A 9,451-nucleotide genomic window follows, 5' to 3' on the forward strand; every position below is an offset into this window, starting at 1 on the left:
GATTTAGGCGAGTTATGCGATTTAAAAACTGATACCACTCAGCTTGATTTATAATTCATGTTCCAACGCGCCAATGTATTTAATTAAATGGTTTCATGAAATTGTGTTTAAAAGCATAACGATTGAAAGTATGTAAGAAACACAGTTTTGCACATAAAATGATCGCCAACAGACCCGAATTAATACACTTCATAAATGCCAATCAGATAAAAAACAAATCCAATAATAAAACAGGGGAAGTCTACACTGTGTATTAGCCACCCGCTGTGGTTATCCCTATTTATCAGCTCTATCTCAGGCACCTGGCTACTGTTTTGAACAAATTGGATTTACTGAAAATAACTGATGTCATTAATTGCCAAATTGTTATGTACATTTAAAATAAACAACGAGAGTGGACCCACATCATTGTTGCACATAAGTATAAACTTCACTGTAATCTAGGCGCCCCGTAATCTGTTCTTTAAATAGACATAGCCTTAATAAAGACGGCGCTAATTAAGTTGGATATTTAGAAATAAGATCCATTTTCGCATGACCCTGGCAGTATAGCATGTAGTATTATATCAACAAGACACATTTGAATCTTTCATTTCTTCGAAAAAATAAGCACGTAGTCACAGGTAAAGAAGCTACATTAAGCGCACTGAAAAAGATGAATTGGACACATTTGCATCTTTCATTTATTACAAAGCATGTGAATATGTACAATACTTTTATTACTGACACATTATTCTTAAAGTCGACGGACAACATAAGAGGGAACCACAATTAAATAAGATCCATTTTCGCAGGATAGTGGTTTTTTAGAAAGTATTCACATATTAATTTTAGCTTGCATTAGTTACAATAATAAGTGCGCGTTCCATTGAACGTTGAGTTAAGCGAAAGGTGCGAATTAAAATCTGAAACTATTATGTCATCTGTACTAACAGCATTAACTCAATGGTGTCAAATCCTCTATAGTCAATTAAAGGGACATTTTCATTTTTTTACAAACCCGCGATCACGTAGAAGCGAGTTATTTTATGCCTATGGAAGTTTTCTAGTATGCATGACAAACACAAGATCCAAAATGCGTTTTGGGCTCGTTCGATGTTTTAACAAATATTTTACTGTTAACTAAAATGCCACGTCCGACTTGTCATTAAAATCCAGAGAGTCAAACGAAATGCACATCCACATTATGCTCTCTGTCAATTTATCTTAATTTTTTTTTAACCACATACACATGTATGCTCTTTTTTAATCTTATCGAAGTTTACAATAATGCATGACAAACAAACAATCCTAAATACGTTTTGCATTTGATGATGCTTTGAATAAATAATTAACTGTTAAAAACAAACCACGTTCATATGTCGTCGCTAATTCTATCGAAAATGCGTTTAAACTATGTGTCGTATTCTGAGAAAACTGGGCATAATGCATGTGCGTACAGTGTCGTCCGAGATTAGCCTGTGCAGTTCGCACAGGCTAATCAGGGACGACACTTTCCGCTTAAATTGGATTTTTGCTAAGAAGAGACTTCATTTAAACGAAAAATGTCATAACAGCGAAGAGTGTCGACCCTGTTTAGCCTGTGTGGGCTGTATGTTAAATATTTTGAGGTTAAACTAGTTTTTTTTCGTCACTTAAATGACCACACACGATATACGTCACAAATCTCATAATTTAAATTTAAAGCCACAAGGCAATGCAAAATTAATAAAACATTATCTTATGAAAATGAATGAAGATGTTTCGATTTAAGATTTATAAATATACGGGAAAAGATTTTATGTTAGTCAATTGTGTTTTGCTATGAGCAGGGATGTGCGAATAACTGTAAACTTTTGCTGAGCAAGTCATTCATGCTATTATACAGAATTGCAGTTTACCTACATATTTTTCAAAAGGTCAGATAGCTTAATTGGTAGGGCAACCCAGGCCGGTATCATTAGATGGCTCATGGGTGGGTTCGGGTTCGAATCCCGATCTGAACTTCGTAGGTAAACTTGTGGTTGCAAGGCTGGAAACGGATAGTGTGACAATTTGTTTTCGGCGGGGTTTTGGGCTAACCGTTCAGTTCATCAGTTCGTCCGGTCACATGAAACCGTTTAATATGGCCTGTTTGTTGTTTAATTGCTGATTAACATATTTGACACAAATCGTGCAGTCCCGCTTTAACTCCTTATTTATGTTGGCTATATTGCACTTTAGCGGTACGCTGCCATCATGGATTCCGAAATTTACGCAATTTAACACTAATTATAAGGGCTTGGGTTATAGTGCGTACCGGTAAAGTGCAATTGCCCCGGACTGTTTAGTTGCTCTTATCCGCATTTGGTATTCGAACCATATATACTTCAGATGTGTGCCGACATAAGGTGATTTTATCTATTTTACAAACAGCAGCTTTTGTGCGATTTTAAAACAAAAAAGTTACTTAGTTACAAGGACTGTTATGTTGCTCTTATCTGCAGTTGGTTTTCGATCCATATATTTTTCTTCCAGATTTGTGCAAAATTAGGGTTTATATGAACTACACAGTCGGCAAATTATCACCATTTTACAAACGGAAGCTTTTGTGGGCTTTTCAAACATTGCCTCGTGTGGCCTTTTGAACTGACAATATATCGTTCTAAATCATAAAACAATTTCAATGAAATGTACATGTAATTCTTTGAAAACGTTTTTCTAAGCAAGTTAATCATGCTATTCAACAGAATTGCAGTTTACCCATATATTTTTCAAACGGTCAGAATAGCTTAATTGGTAGAGCAACCCAGGCCGGAATCATATCTTATTGAGATGGCTAATGGGTGGTTTCGGGTTCGAATCCCGATCTGACCTTCGTAGGTAAATTGTGGTTGCAAGGCTGGCAACGGATAGTATGACAATCTGTTTTGGGCGGGGTTTTGGGGTTCATTAGGTCACATGAAACCCTTTAATATGGCCCGTTTGTTGTTGAATTACGGTGCGTATATTGTATATTGTCATCTAGAGTCCGTGGTTTCTTCTATTACAGATTAATTGAGTCGCTTTGGTGCATCGCCTTATTTCATATTATGCTTTCTCACATTTTTTTACATATTTAGAAACAGTGGAAGAAAACCATAACAACGGTACCAAAAATGTATGGTCGGTTAGAAAAAGGATGCTTTTATAGCCCCTTTTAGCTTTTACGTGTTTTCCTCAAGACATTGTTTTGTGTACAAAAACAAAACGGTATTTTTCGGTCAATTTTGACCGCGATTTAAAGGTTGGCACTGACCCTGCCATAAAATATTTTAACATGGTTAGAAACTGTGGAGGTTCTTCTTTGCAACGGTACCATTATAATTAATATCGAATCAATAATAATGTTTTTATAACCCCTTTTTCCTTTTCAGGGTTTTCTTTACGGCATTTGCGTGTGTAAAAAAAAACCGTTAAAACAGGCCGACTTTGTCCGCGATTTACAGGCCGACTTTGACCCTGCCATAAACTATTTTATATATTATTAGAAACTGTAGAGGATCTTCTTTACAGCGGTACCATTACAATTAATATCGGCCGAATAATAATGCATTTATAACCATTTATATCGGTTCCGGGTTTTCTTTACGGCATTTGCGTGTGTAAAAAAAACCGTTAAAACAGGCCGACTTTGTCCGCGATTTACAGGCCGACTACGATCCTGCCATAAAATATTTTCATATGGTTAGAAAATGTAGAGGATCTTCTTTACAACGGTACCATTATAATTAATATCGGACGAATAATAATGAAGTTATAACCATTTATATCGGTTCCGGGTTTTCTTTTCGGCATTTGCGTGTGTAAAAAAACGTTAAAACAGGCCGACTTTGTCCGCGATTTACAGGCCGACTACGACCCTGCCATAAAATATTTTGATATGGTTAGAATCTGTAGAGGATCTTCTTTACAACGGTACCATTATAATTAATATCGGACGAATAATAATGAAGTTATAACCATTTATATCGGTTCCGGGTTTTACCTTAAAGATTTCCGGGTTTTCCGGATATTTCCGGGTTTTATACCTGCCCCAATTTTCACTCGTTTTTACTGCGATAAATATCTTATTTCTTTTATTTATTTTCCGAAACAATCTATGAATTACCCAATCAGTGATTATGTTACGGTTTTTATACGAAAACTTTAGTATAGTTTAACCATAGCTGATTTATAACCCATCGTACACTACGGCACCGTGTGACTGCATCAATTAATGGATAAACTTCCTGCTTACAAAAAGGTTAGTTTTTCTTTCTTTTTTGTTGTTTTTCCGTCAAATAATGTGAAATTAGTCGGCAAAGGATTATCCCATATAAATTTAACCACGTCTAGTGTTTATTACCACTGTTAAAATTAGTTTGGCTGTACGATTCATGATTATATGCGATAATTGGAATTTTCACCCGGAAGTTGTCAAAAAATGTCGTTTGGTTTTCATACAATGATAGTTTATGTTATGTGAAGTTTTCATAAGAATGATGAGCCAAACTAGTGAAATTTATTCCCAAGAATCTACAATTCCATACGAATTGTCACAACCTGATGACGTATTTTTAAATGAACTTGCACAAGTTGATGAGTTATACCACATTGGCCATGAATCTTTTGCAAAATCAAATGATAACTTGACAGTTTTCCAATCCAATTTTGTACAGGTTGAAACTTGTGATGTAGATTTGGGAAATCATGCAAGTATTTCATTTGAAGATGTTGATGATCATTTTGATGATTATGATGGTGATACATGTGATCAGGTTGATTGCTTACTTTATGATGACCACATTAATTGTGGCGAATCCGAGCCTGACCAAATACAAATGGATCACAAACAGAATGACATTAGAAAAGAAGATCAAAAAGAAGCAAAAATTATTTCAAATTTCACGCGTGAAACATGCCAGTATAGTGTCTTTAATGGAAGTAAACCATGTTCAACAATAGTTGGTGTTGATAATCTGCTAGAAAATAGGACCCAATGCCAGGAACTGTCTTCAAGAGAAAAAGAACTTGTAGTTAAATCCCAACTTTGTACCCAAAGAAAAAATAGTACTTTTACATCTGAAAACAAAAAATCTAAAAAGTTGCGAACGAGACCGTCTCAGAAATATTTTTTCCATGGTCAGCAAATTTGTAAGAAAACTTTCTGTTTTGCATTTGCAATTTCTCAGTCAATGTTGAAAAGAATGAGTAAGTCTTATGACATGTATGGCCTGAGTGTCAATGAACATGGTAATTGCAAAACAACACCTGCCCATGCACTTTCATTCGACGATACTACAAGAATAAAAAAATTCATTGAAGAATATGCAAATAAAAATGCATTACCTTTGCCCGGACGACTGCCTAATTGTCCAAAGCAGACAGTTTTGCTTCTTCCATGTGACAAAAATGTAACTGACATTTATGACTTATACATGAAGAGTGCAAAGGAAGCAAACTATAGAGTTGTGTCTTTAAAAACATTTAGAAACAAATGGAATTCATTATGCCCCCACATTGCAGTAGCTACACCAGCGACAGATTTGTGTGTAAAATGTCAAAAATTCATGGGCAAATTAAAAACCAATGCTCATCTGTCAGATGAAGAAAGGCACAACGTACTAAGTGACTATACATGTCATGTTCAAAAGGCCAACCGGCAACGCCAACTTTTCAAGGACCAGGTTCTTTGTAGTAAAGCTGTGTGCAGTACTACAGATGTCACTGAAGGTCTTGAAAAATTAGGATTTTTTAATAAACAAATTTTATTTCCATTATAAATTCATAAATTGTAAATTAACTATTCAAAAATATGTTATACAAATAAGGTACCTCATATGAGGTACATTTGTGCTTTGTCCTGGAAGATGAACCGCAGCATTTTATGCATTTTGCCATGAACATGCAATAGCTTAAATGTTGAAAATTCATTTATATGGTGCATCTAGCTGTACATGTTGGGAAACAATTATAAAAATATGTATATATAATAAAAAATGTCTAAATAAATTGATTCACTTAATACAATTTGGTTCATTTTGTTAACAGGTGCAGAACCATGTTCACTAGATGCCACACTTCACTACTCATGGGATTTTGCCCAGTGTGTACACTACCCTCATCACGCCATGCAAGTGGGGCCAATCTACTTTGCGACACCAAGAACGTGCCATGTGTTTGGGATGTGCGCTGAAGGAACAGGTATGTTATTGTAATTATCAGTTTTATATATCTTCACAATATGTAATAATAACTAATTGTAACTACATTGCACTACTATAAGAAAAACATTTGTCAATATACTGCATTATTTAGTTGTTGTTTTTATGCCCCCGAAGGTGGGCATATAGTGATCACACTGTCTGTCTGTCTGTCTGTCTGAAATTCCGTCACACTTTGCGTTTAGGTTTCGAAAAAGTGCAAAAACACTTTGCGTTTAGGTTTAGAAAAATGTGGAAAAAGGAGGCATATGTCATCCTTTGCTGACAAGCCTTGTGTATATTGTAATTAAACAATACAAGTGTTTTGCACAAATATTAAGTGAAAATCTTGTATGCATGGCGTATTAAAATATAGTCTTTTTATAGTTTTTATTTGTAAAAATTATTTTTATGTACATAAAACAATATTACAGGAATACAGAGATTCTATATGATTGACGAGTCAGAAATGCCTGGGAAAGGTGGCGATTGTGTCACAAGTTTGGTGCACCACTATTTTTCTCACTTTGGCGCTTGAGAAAAACACGCAGAGGTAATTTATTGCTATACATACTCTGAGATTAACAAAATAATGTTTTGTCTTTCTTTTCATTGGAAAGATTAAGTAAATTTATACATAGTTGCTTTTGTAATAATTGTTACTTTAATCTATGTTTTTGTAATTTGTAATTATTTCATTTTGTTGCTGGACATAACATAATTCTGTTTCCATTAATTCATAAATGTTTTCATAGGTGTAGCAATAATCTCCATTTAAATATATATTAATTATTTTAAACAAGAAATGTTTATTCGCAGATTCACTTTGACAATGCTGTTGGGCAGAATAAAAACAACACCATTCTGGGCTATTGCATGTGGAGAGTGTTGACAGGTAATAAAACGGTCATTGTCTTTCTTTAAAATATAACCATTTAAAAAGTATAATAATGTGTAGTGTGTAGAGACATTTGAAAAGGTTTGTGTTTAGGTCCACTTTATTTCTAAAGTATCAAAGCTATTGCTTCCATACTTGCAGCACTAATCATCTAATAAATGACCACACCCCAACTATACCCCCCTCTTAACCCCCCCCCCCCCCCCCAATTAAAACATTTATGTTGTTGCAAAATCCTTTAAAAAAACAAATATTTATTTGTATTATTTTATTTTTGAAAGACTGTCCAACCATCCCACCCAAGAATCCCCCCCATTTCATTTTGGAAAGATTTTACTAAAATTGCCATAACTTCTTTATTTATGATCAGATTTGATTCATACTTTGACAAATAGATGAGCTGTCTAGGCGGTGCTCTTGTTATACTATATGATAAGAACTTTGGTCGCTTGTTTCTATCAATTACAAAATGTATAAAGCATATTGAAATGAATCTTTCGAGGTTGTAACCTGAAGAAAAAGATTATAAAATTGTTACTGTTTTTTTGGAATATCATTGCAGGTCTGCATGAGTCTGTTTCCTTGAGTATGATGCTACCGGGACATACCAAATTCACGCCAGATTGGCACTTTGGTGTGTGGAAAATAAAATGGCGCCAATCAGATGCTGAATGTATGGAGGACATTGCTTACACAGTTAAAGCATCTTCTAGGTCCGGGCATAACATTCCGCAACGCGTAAATGATCCATCTAGACCGGTGGTGTTTTTGAACTGGAAGACATTCTTAGAAAACTATTTCAAACTTTTAAAAAACATCACAAAATACTACCACTTTCGTTGCACTGCGGATGAGCCAGGGGTTCTCATTTGTCGAGAGTTCTGTGACTCGGAGGAAGTTAGATTTAATCTTCTAAAGGCAAGACCCGAGGCAGGCTGCCTTCCAACCGTTAAGGTTATCCCCCCTCTAGATCATCTGAGGCAGTGGTATCTTTACGAGAAAATTGCACCGTTCTTTATCAATGAAGTTGCCAGAGACATTGTGTGTCCCAAACCATCTATTCCAAAGTAAAAAATGTGAGAGCTTGTTATCCTATTAACAATTGTTCATTTTCTCAAATTGTTGTTCTTGCATAATACTTATGATAAACTGTTTTCTGATTAGTATTCATGACTATGACATTTACATGGTATTATTTGTATGACAATTAGCTGAATATCTTATTAATAGTGTGTTTTTTTTATTGAAAGTGACATAGCAATCAATAATCAAAAATAGTTTATGGGCATATATAACCTGAACTGAGATTTATAATTAATTAACAAATCAATCATAGTGATTTCACTATAAAATATTCTGTACAGTATGATTATTACATTGTATAATATGACTGGCATGTGTTCAAAGATAACTTAAACTGTTGTAGTTTGTATTGACATCAAAATGTGTGATGTAAACATATGTGTTCATATTATGTATCTATTATATTTTACAAGTAAACGAACATATTTTGTTGTGTAAAGTTTAATCTATGGTGACGTTTACCATTGAATATTGATGTGCTTATTGCTGTAATTTTCTTTTATTTGATAATCATGTTTTTGGACCTCTATATATGAAATGGGTTGATATTATTTTCTATCTACACTTATGGTCAATTTCATTGTTGATAACAGGTACAAATGAAATTGATAATTTACTGTTTCCATAGCAACTGTTAACTTAATTTTAAAAAATCTAATTAATTGTGTATCAATCTTTGAATAAAATACAATTGCTAAATAAACCATGTATGGCAGTATAGATGCTTAACAAAAATTCAAAATGTCAGTTTTTTTTTCATTTTAGTTTCAAGTTCGTTGCTATACAATATGTTCAATTTATGAATACACCCCTATTTTCAGAAAATGTTCATACATTGATTTTACTATAAACATGTTGGTAATGTTTAATATCTGTCCAGAAGATATTTTGTTGATGTGTTGTTATTCTGTGTCTTAAATTCTTTAAAATGACAATACATTTGAAAAAAGAACAGTGTCTGTTTCCATGGCAACAATGAGCGTTTAATGTTTTATAATAATACAATTAATTATGTAAGTCATAGTTATTGACTGTCATCACCATACACACACAATTGAGTGATTATCAACAAAAACTGATCAGCATAAAATGAACTAATACTGGTAGAATTACAACGTCATTTCGTTGTATTGAAACGTCATTTCGTACAAAATCGCGCAAATCAGTGTTTCTGACATGCAATACAAAAAATGACATAACTTCGTCAATTTTAGGAATTCAATGCTCAAATTTCAGATTTTGATTTTTCAGATGTAGCACTTTCATAATATATGCTTAACTGAAAAAG

The 9,451-nt window shown here is 33.9% G+C and overlaps 1 long non-coding RNA gene across 2 annotated transcripts; it reads left to right on the forward strand.

Annotated features, from left to right (window-relative positions):
- The first annotated feature begins 4,175 nt into the window (after positions 1-4,175).
- Positions 4,176-9,115, forward strand: LOC127865791 (uncharacterized). 2 transcript variants are annotated; one of them, XR_008042766.1, is made up of 5 exons: positions 4,176-4,243; positions 6,031-6,183; positions 6,617-6,735; positions 7,002-7,077; positions 7,643-9,115. It is a non-coding gene; the product is annotated as an uncharacterized LOC127865791 (long non-coding RNA). The 2 variants fall into 2 exon arrangements; XR_008042765.1 differs by lacking the exon at positions 4,176-4,243 and adding an exon at positions 4,924-5,712.
- Positions 9,116-9,451: the final 336 nt, after the last annotated feature.

Source organism: Dreissena polymorpha, chromosome 2, assembly GCF_020536995.1.
Source record: "Dreissena polymorpha isolate Duluth1 chromosome 2, UMN_Dpol_1.0, whole genome shotgun sequence".
NCBI classification, from domain to species: Eukaryota; Metazoa; Mollusca; class Bivalvia; order Myida; family Dreissenidae; genus Dreissena; species Dreissena polymorpha.